Raw genomic sequence first — 6,881 nt, 5'->3', positions numbered from 1 at the left:
TAATTTAGGTTTGGTCATGATGATTGTCTAATCATTCCGCTTTGTTGATTTGTCAAGACGTTGTCTTCTCAGATCCTAATTCAGGTTTGATCATGATGCTCTCTAATCATTCCGCTTTGTCGATCTGTCAAGATGCTGTCTTCTTAGATCCTAATTCAGGTTTGATCATGATGCTGTCTAATCATTCCGCTTTGTCGATCTGTCAAGATGCTGTCTTCTCAGATCCTAATTTTTAATGATCATGATAACTGTCTAATCATTCCATTTTGTTGATCTGTCAAGATGTTGTCTTCTCAGATCCTAATTCAGGTTTGATCATGATGCTGTCTAATCATTCCGCTTTGTCGATCTGTCAAGATGCTGTCTTCTTAGATCCTAAATCAGGTTTGATCATGATGTTGTCTAATCATTCCGCTTTGTCGATCTGTCAAGATGCTGTCTTCTCAGATCCTAATTCAGGTTTGATCATGATGCTGTCTAATCATTCCGCTTTGTCGATCTGTCAAGTTGTTGTCTTCTCAGATCCTAATTCAGGTTTGATCATGATGATGTCTAATCATTCCGCTTTGTTGATCTGTTAAGATGCTGTCTTCTCAGATCCTAAATTAGGTTTGATCATGATAACTGTCTAATCATTCCGCTTTATAATCTCCAAATCTCAGAGTGGCCTAATTAGAGGCTGTCTAATCATTCCATTCTGCAATTTGTGAGAGTCTGTCTCACTATCCCTCGAGAGTCCATCTCAGTTTTCTTTTCGAGAATCTGTCTCGTCGCCCCCTTGTATCCCTTCCGCTTGAAACTTTGGGCCAGTCAAAATGTGTTGTCTGTTCGGCTTTGGCTTTCGTGCGACAAGCACACTCTGCCAGAAAAGGGCATCTGTAGACACCCCATTTTGACCTAGACCCAATTTCCCAAAAGAAAAAAAAAGGAAAAAGAAAAAAAAAGGAAAAAAGAAAAAAAGGAAAAGAAGGCAAATATAACACCTTTTTATCCTCCCCTGGTCTGTACTTGAACCACCCCCCCCTGTGGGGTTTAAGAATAGACATAAATACTAGATGGGTCTGTCCAGGGCAAGAAGAGGAGGGCCGAATTTATCATTTGGGCTTGTCTTGCAAGCATCGAACAGAGACCATAAGATCAAAAGTGAAATGGATGGCTGAGATTAGGAGGAGGATGCCAACCCTAAGTATAAAGCCAAGAGAGTCGTGCGTGAGAAGGGAGGAGGGGGGTCTCATTTTTTTTAAGAAAAAAACCAAGAAGCAGAGAGAGGGAGAAAGAGCCGCCGCCGACCACCACTCCTCCGGCGAGCCACCATCTTCTCTACCCTCTCCTTCATCCCATTCCACCGCCACCAACCACTAGGGGTGGTTATTCGGTTAAAACCGAACCGAAATAACCGAGAAGGTGGAACCGAACATATTTCGGTTACTCGGATTTTGGAACCGAAACCGAAACCGAATTTGTGAGAACCGAACCGAACCGAAACCGAATACCGAAATCGGTTTTCGGTTTTAACCGAATAACCGATTAAAAGCAAAAAACTAGATGAAAAAAAAAACATAAAACCCTAAAGCATGGTTCATTTGCCAGAGGTTTCAAAGAAAATATATGAAAGCCCTAACCTCTAATAGATGAAAACCATAATAGATTGAAAGCCTAAACCAAAATAGATGAGATGCATGCCCCTAAACCCTAAACCCCTAAACCTATAAACCATAAAACGAAAAAATAGCTTCACAAATAGATGAAAATAGATGAAACCCTAAACAGATGACAAATAGATGAACACTACGAACCTATGAGAGAGAGACAGAGAGGCGACAGGGAGAGTCGAGGGATGTTGATCCACACTTCTTTTTCCTCTTCTTCTTCTTCTTTTTCTTGCCGATGGTTGTCATATAGATGAACTGGTGGAGACGGCGGTCCGGCGGAGTAGAAGATGAGGCCGTCCGGCGGTAGAGAGGAGAGTCAGAGAGGAGAAAAAACCCTAGCTGCTTTTGGGTTTGGTCTTTTGACTCTTTTGCACTACGATGGTAAAAGGGAAAATAGAAATTAGGTTTTGATTTTTGAAAGACTAAAAATTAGGATCGTTATTTTTACAAGGGACAACCTCCTTGCATTGAATGATATGTACTGTATCATAAAGAGGGGCTGTCCCAAGTGAAAATGGGGGTAGTGGATATCAAGTTAAGCAACTCATTACTTTTGACCATCTACCAAAACCACATGGTTTCCTCAAAACCATGGTTTCATACGAACTTGAAATTGACAAGCCCATGGTTTTAATGAAAACCAGCCCATGGTTTTGAGGAAACCATGTGGTTTTGGTCAAAAGTAGTCAATAGCTGTTAGAAGGCAATGATGATTGATGAATTTTTTAATTCACTAAAAAAAAATGACCATAGGCAGGGAACAGATGGGGACAAACAAAAATACAAAATAGCATATGCTCTCCATTCGGTTTTTTCGGTTCTAACCGAATTGTTTTTTAAAAAATCGACACCGAAACCGAAAACCGAAATTTATTAGAAATAGAAACCGAAACCGAACCGAATTACCATTTAACCGAACCGAAATAACCGACTGAATTCGGTTCGGTCGGTTATTTCGGTTTTAATCGTATAATGAACAGCCCTACCAACCACCCATCTTCTCCACCCTACATAACCCCCATCTCCGGCCAGCCATCCCTCTTGCCGTCGGCAAACCCCCATCCATCCACCCTCTCTACGTCTCCACTCTCCACCGCCACCAACCACCCTCTACCATTTTCCCCCAAAACCCACCTCGAAAATCCTCCTCCACAGCCACTCTCCACCGCCACCAACCACCCTCTACCACTTCCCCACCGCCAAACCCACTTCGACTCCTAAACCCAAAACCCATCTCCAACCTGTTCATCTCCACCGAACCCTCTTCAATTTTTTGCCCAACCACCACCTCTGCAACTCCACCTCCACCATCAGCCACCGTACCCCACCTCCGTCGGCCACAACCCACCCAAACCGCGACCTCTGCAACTCCTCCACCCCCCAAAGCCCATTTTCGAGACCAAACCCTTTTCAAAAAAAAAACCAAAAACCCAACAACCGCCACCACCCACACCACCATCAGCCACCGAAACCCACCGAAACCCTCTCCTCCACCTCATTGCTTTTCCCAACCCCCATTAAACCCCAAATCTCTCACCCCATTCCAAAACCCATTTCGCCCATTTTCCTCCTCTGTAATCCACAACCTCTCCCAACTCCGGCCACCCTCCATCTCCACCTTCTCTACCACCCATATCACCATCTCCGACCGACTCCACCATTAACACCACCTCCGTTCCCACCTTGAATCCAACCCAAACCTCCATTGAAACCCAATCAGCCCAAACCCATTTCGTTTCTACCTTCATCCTCTTCACAAACTCCATTAAACCCAAAACCCATCTCCGATCGTCTCTGTGATTTTAAAATCACCACCAGTCCCGTACCCCATCAGCCACCAAATCACTTCCTCCAACCCATCTCCTCCATCACCATATATCTCTAGATCTAGTTGTAAAAGGGGTTTTCCTCTCATTTGGAAAAAAAGAGGCAGAGAGGGGAGCTCGGATTAGCAATATGCTCAGGTGATACCTTTAACATTTTTCTACTTTGTTAGAATTTGTGTATTTGTTTTACTTTATTTTGCCCCCCCCTTTGATCGAATAGTGTATGGCCTGTGGGTTTGATTTCAATTTGAATCTTAGCTTCAGGTTGATTTTTGTCTGATGATCTAATCTCATAAACTGATTTTGGTCTTACTGTCCTGCGCTTACGAATTGAATTCGATGGTAATTGTTTGTATGACCCGTTGATGATGGAAATCTAGTGATTTGTAATTGATTTGTTGATATTCTTAGAGCTGAAATGCGCTTTTGTTCAGGTTCTGTATTGATCCTCGGGTTCTACATCGATTTTCGGGACACCATAGATCTACGAAAACTTTTCCCCAGGTCCCGGCTATGACGAAATGTATCTTGAGCCAACCCCTTGCCTTCCTGCCTTAGAGTTTCCGCAGGTTAAGGGATTTCTTCCTCTTTAGAGTCTGTCACAGAGAGTTTAGGGTTCCGTCCTTCTATCTTTCAGAGTCAGTCTTCAGCATAGGAGTCAGTCCTTCAGTCGTTCAGGAGTCTGTCCTATCATCATAGGGGTTAGGATTCTGTCCAGCCTCTCACCAAGTCACGTGATTTTTTTATCCGCTCTTGTAAGGTATAGGATGCTGTCCAACCCTTGCAGAGTCGTGATTCTGTTCATTTCCCCCCGCAAAGTATAGGATGCTGTCCAACCTTTGCGGGATATCATGAGTCTATCCTACGCTTATGATGATAGGATTCTGTCCTGTTGAGTCAAAAAACATCAAAAACATCTGAAAAATCAAAAATCCCAAAATTCTTGAGTCATTAGGAGTGTAGTTAGGAATTCTTGTCCGAACTACGGATGGCTTGATCCCTAGCTGAGGGGTACGTAGGCAGCTCAGGCGTGCTGCTGGCATCCTGAGTCTAGTCACCCTTTTTTCATCACCATTTTTACACCATTTTTACATCACATTTTTTTCATCACCATTTTACAAATATTTCTCACCTTTTCGTCCGAACTACGTTGGCTTGATCCATCTCCGCAGGGTACGTAGGTAGCTTGGGTCCACCCACGTTCAGTCAAACCTTTTTAATAAATATTTTCAAACATTTCAAAACAAAAGCAAAAATGGGCAAGGATGGTGATTGCGAGGTCACTCGGAGCCCGGTTTTCATCATGATTTTCTGATTTCCATCGGTTTTCTGACGTTTTATCGGGTTTTGGGACGGGCGATGACGTAGCGTGGCCCCTTTACAGGGATTGTCCTCGCTGAGCCCAACGATAGGTCATGACGATCGCGAGACTTGTCCGATCTTCAGCAGATTAGGATCGCTGGGCTTAATTCCTTTTGAATCGCCCTCTGAGCCTATCGTGTGTTCCATCTTCTTTCCCCTGGCATTTTTGGTTCCCACATGCCGTTGATTTTCCGATTTCTTTCTTTTCTTACACCTTTTAGCTTGCTGTGTGCTTATCTTAGATTTCTCATGCATTCTTGTTTGTTTGTTCTTCTAGCGTGCGATCGATTGCCATTTTCTTAGTCTTATCTCTTGCATAGGCTCGCATGCTAGTGTGCTTACTTTACTGCTTTGATTGCTTAGCTATAGTGTTTATCCATTCATCTTAGCTTGATTATCTGTCTAAACTTAGATATTTGCTTTCCTTATCTCATTATATCTGTCATTATCTGCTTAGGTGTAGCTATGCATGCGATTGTTTATTGCTTTCTTAGATGTGATGAGTTAGGATTAGATGCGATAAGTTAGGATTTGAATGTTCACTTTCTTTGCCCATCCCTGGGTCATGCATGCTTAGATAGACGTTTTCTCGGGGATGATTGTTCCCATTTCATATGATTTTTGCCCAAAACTCTTCAAAGTTAATAATAAATGGCATAAGAGACCAGGTGCTTGCACTTGGGCGAATTGGGGGCGCCTAACCCCTTCCCCATTCGTCATCAGGCACGGACCTTTTGTATCTCTGGTTATCTGTTGCGACAGAGCACAGCATGGGATCGAGGGCCTACTTCTTTGGATGGCGACTCTTTCTTTGTTTAAGGTGCGTCTCGAATCCGGGCTGGTCCCCGAATCGAGAGGTATCTCACTTTACATCGCCGCTCATGCTGTAAGGGGCACTTTTTCAAGAGGTCCTTGGTGGAGCTCTCCTTCACGTGGATGATCCTGAGACTCGCGTGGGGGCCCGTCCCCCCCGCCTCTCTCGGATCGAGGTCCACAATTAGAAATAGCTTTGTCCTTCTCCTTCTCCTCTTTTTGGCTTTTTCCCGCCGCAGCGGCCTCCATACGAGTCTTTCATTCTTCTTCTAAGCGTTTTTTAAAGTGTGGCAATTTGTATTTCGGGATACAAGCTTCTTTAACAGATCTCTTACCTGTTAGTTGGAACAAGTCTTCCTCCTTTTCTTTAGCTTCCTTCTTGAACTTTTTCCACTGAACTTTCATATACGCCATTGATATCTCACTTTTGGTTGGGGATCCTTCGCACGTTCTCTTTTTTTCCTGCCCTCCTTTTTGAATTTTTATTTTTTTTCCAATTCCCAATCCTTCGTCCCTTGCAGCCTTCCCTTTACCTTTGTCTTTCATTATTTCCTCCTCGTCAGAAGACAAAGAGTCCATAAGTCTCTCAAAGCTTTTCAACATATTAAGAATATCAGCGATAAATTGTTGCTTTTTTTTTTCTCTCTTTTGCTTGAACATCGGCCCTCTAGCTTCTTCTTATAGGGAAAAGTACCGCCTTTTCTGGCCTATAGGGGAGAGGGCTTGTAATGATGACCCTCAGGCTTATTAAAGCTGTGCATGAATGAGCCTTTTCCATCACGAAAACATTTTTGTTTTCCGATCAAAATTGACGCATTTCCTACCCAAGTGGCGCCTCTCAGCTACTTTCTTGTTCGACCTCTAAAAATCCTAAATATTCTAGCCCGAAACAACCTTCCATTTGGGTTTCTACCATCAAAACGAGGAAAGTCGAGCTTCGTCGTGTTGGGTTGGATGCCTCAATTAGTGCCGAACGTCCGCCCTATAGTTGCAGTTGCCACCGGCGTTGCCTGTGAGCATCCAAGTTCCTGGGTTGAACATTCATCTGGTCGAGACATTGGAGTATCTGTTCTAGCAGTTCTCCGTGTCTTTCAAACCTCTCCCTCAACTCATACCTCTACCTCAACTCATCTTGTGAGCCTTAGGATCGTGGTGCTCTGATACTAACTTGATATAATCCAAATAGGCCTTCCTTGTGGAGGAAGATTTTTGGCATCCTTTCTTGCTC

Source organism: Tasmannia lanceolata, unplaced genomic scaffold (genome assembly GCF_043159265.1).
Source record: "Tasmannia lanceolata isolate RefF3 unplaced genomic scaffold, GAP_Taslan_0.1 ptg000003l, whole genome shotgun sequence".
In the NCBI taxonomy this organism is placed as follows: domain Eukaryota; kingdom Viridiplantae; phylum Streptophyta; class Magnoliopsida; order Canellales; family Winteraceae; genus Tasmannia; species Tasmannia lanceolata.
Note: the sequence above shows the minus strand (reverse complement) of the source record.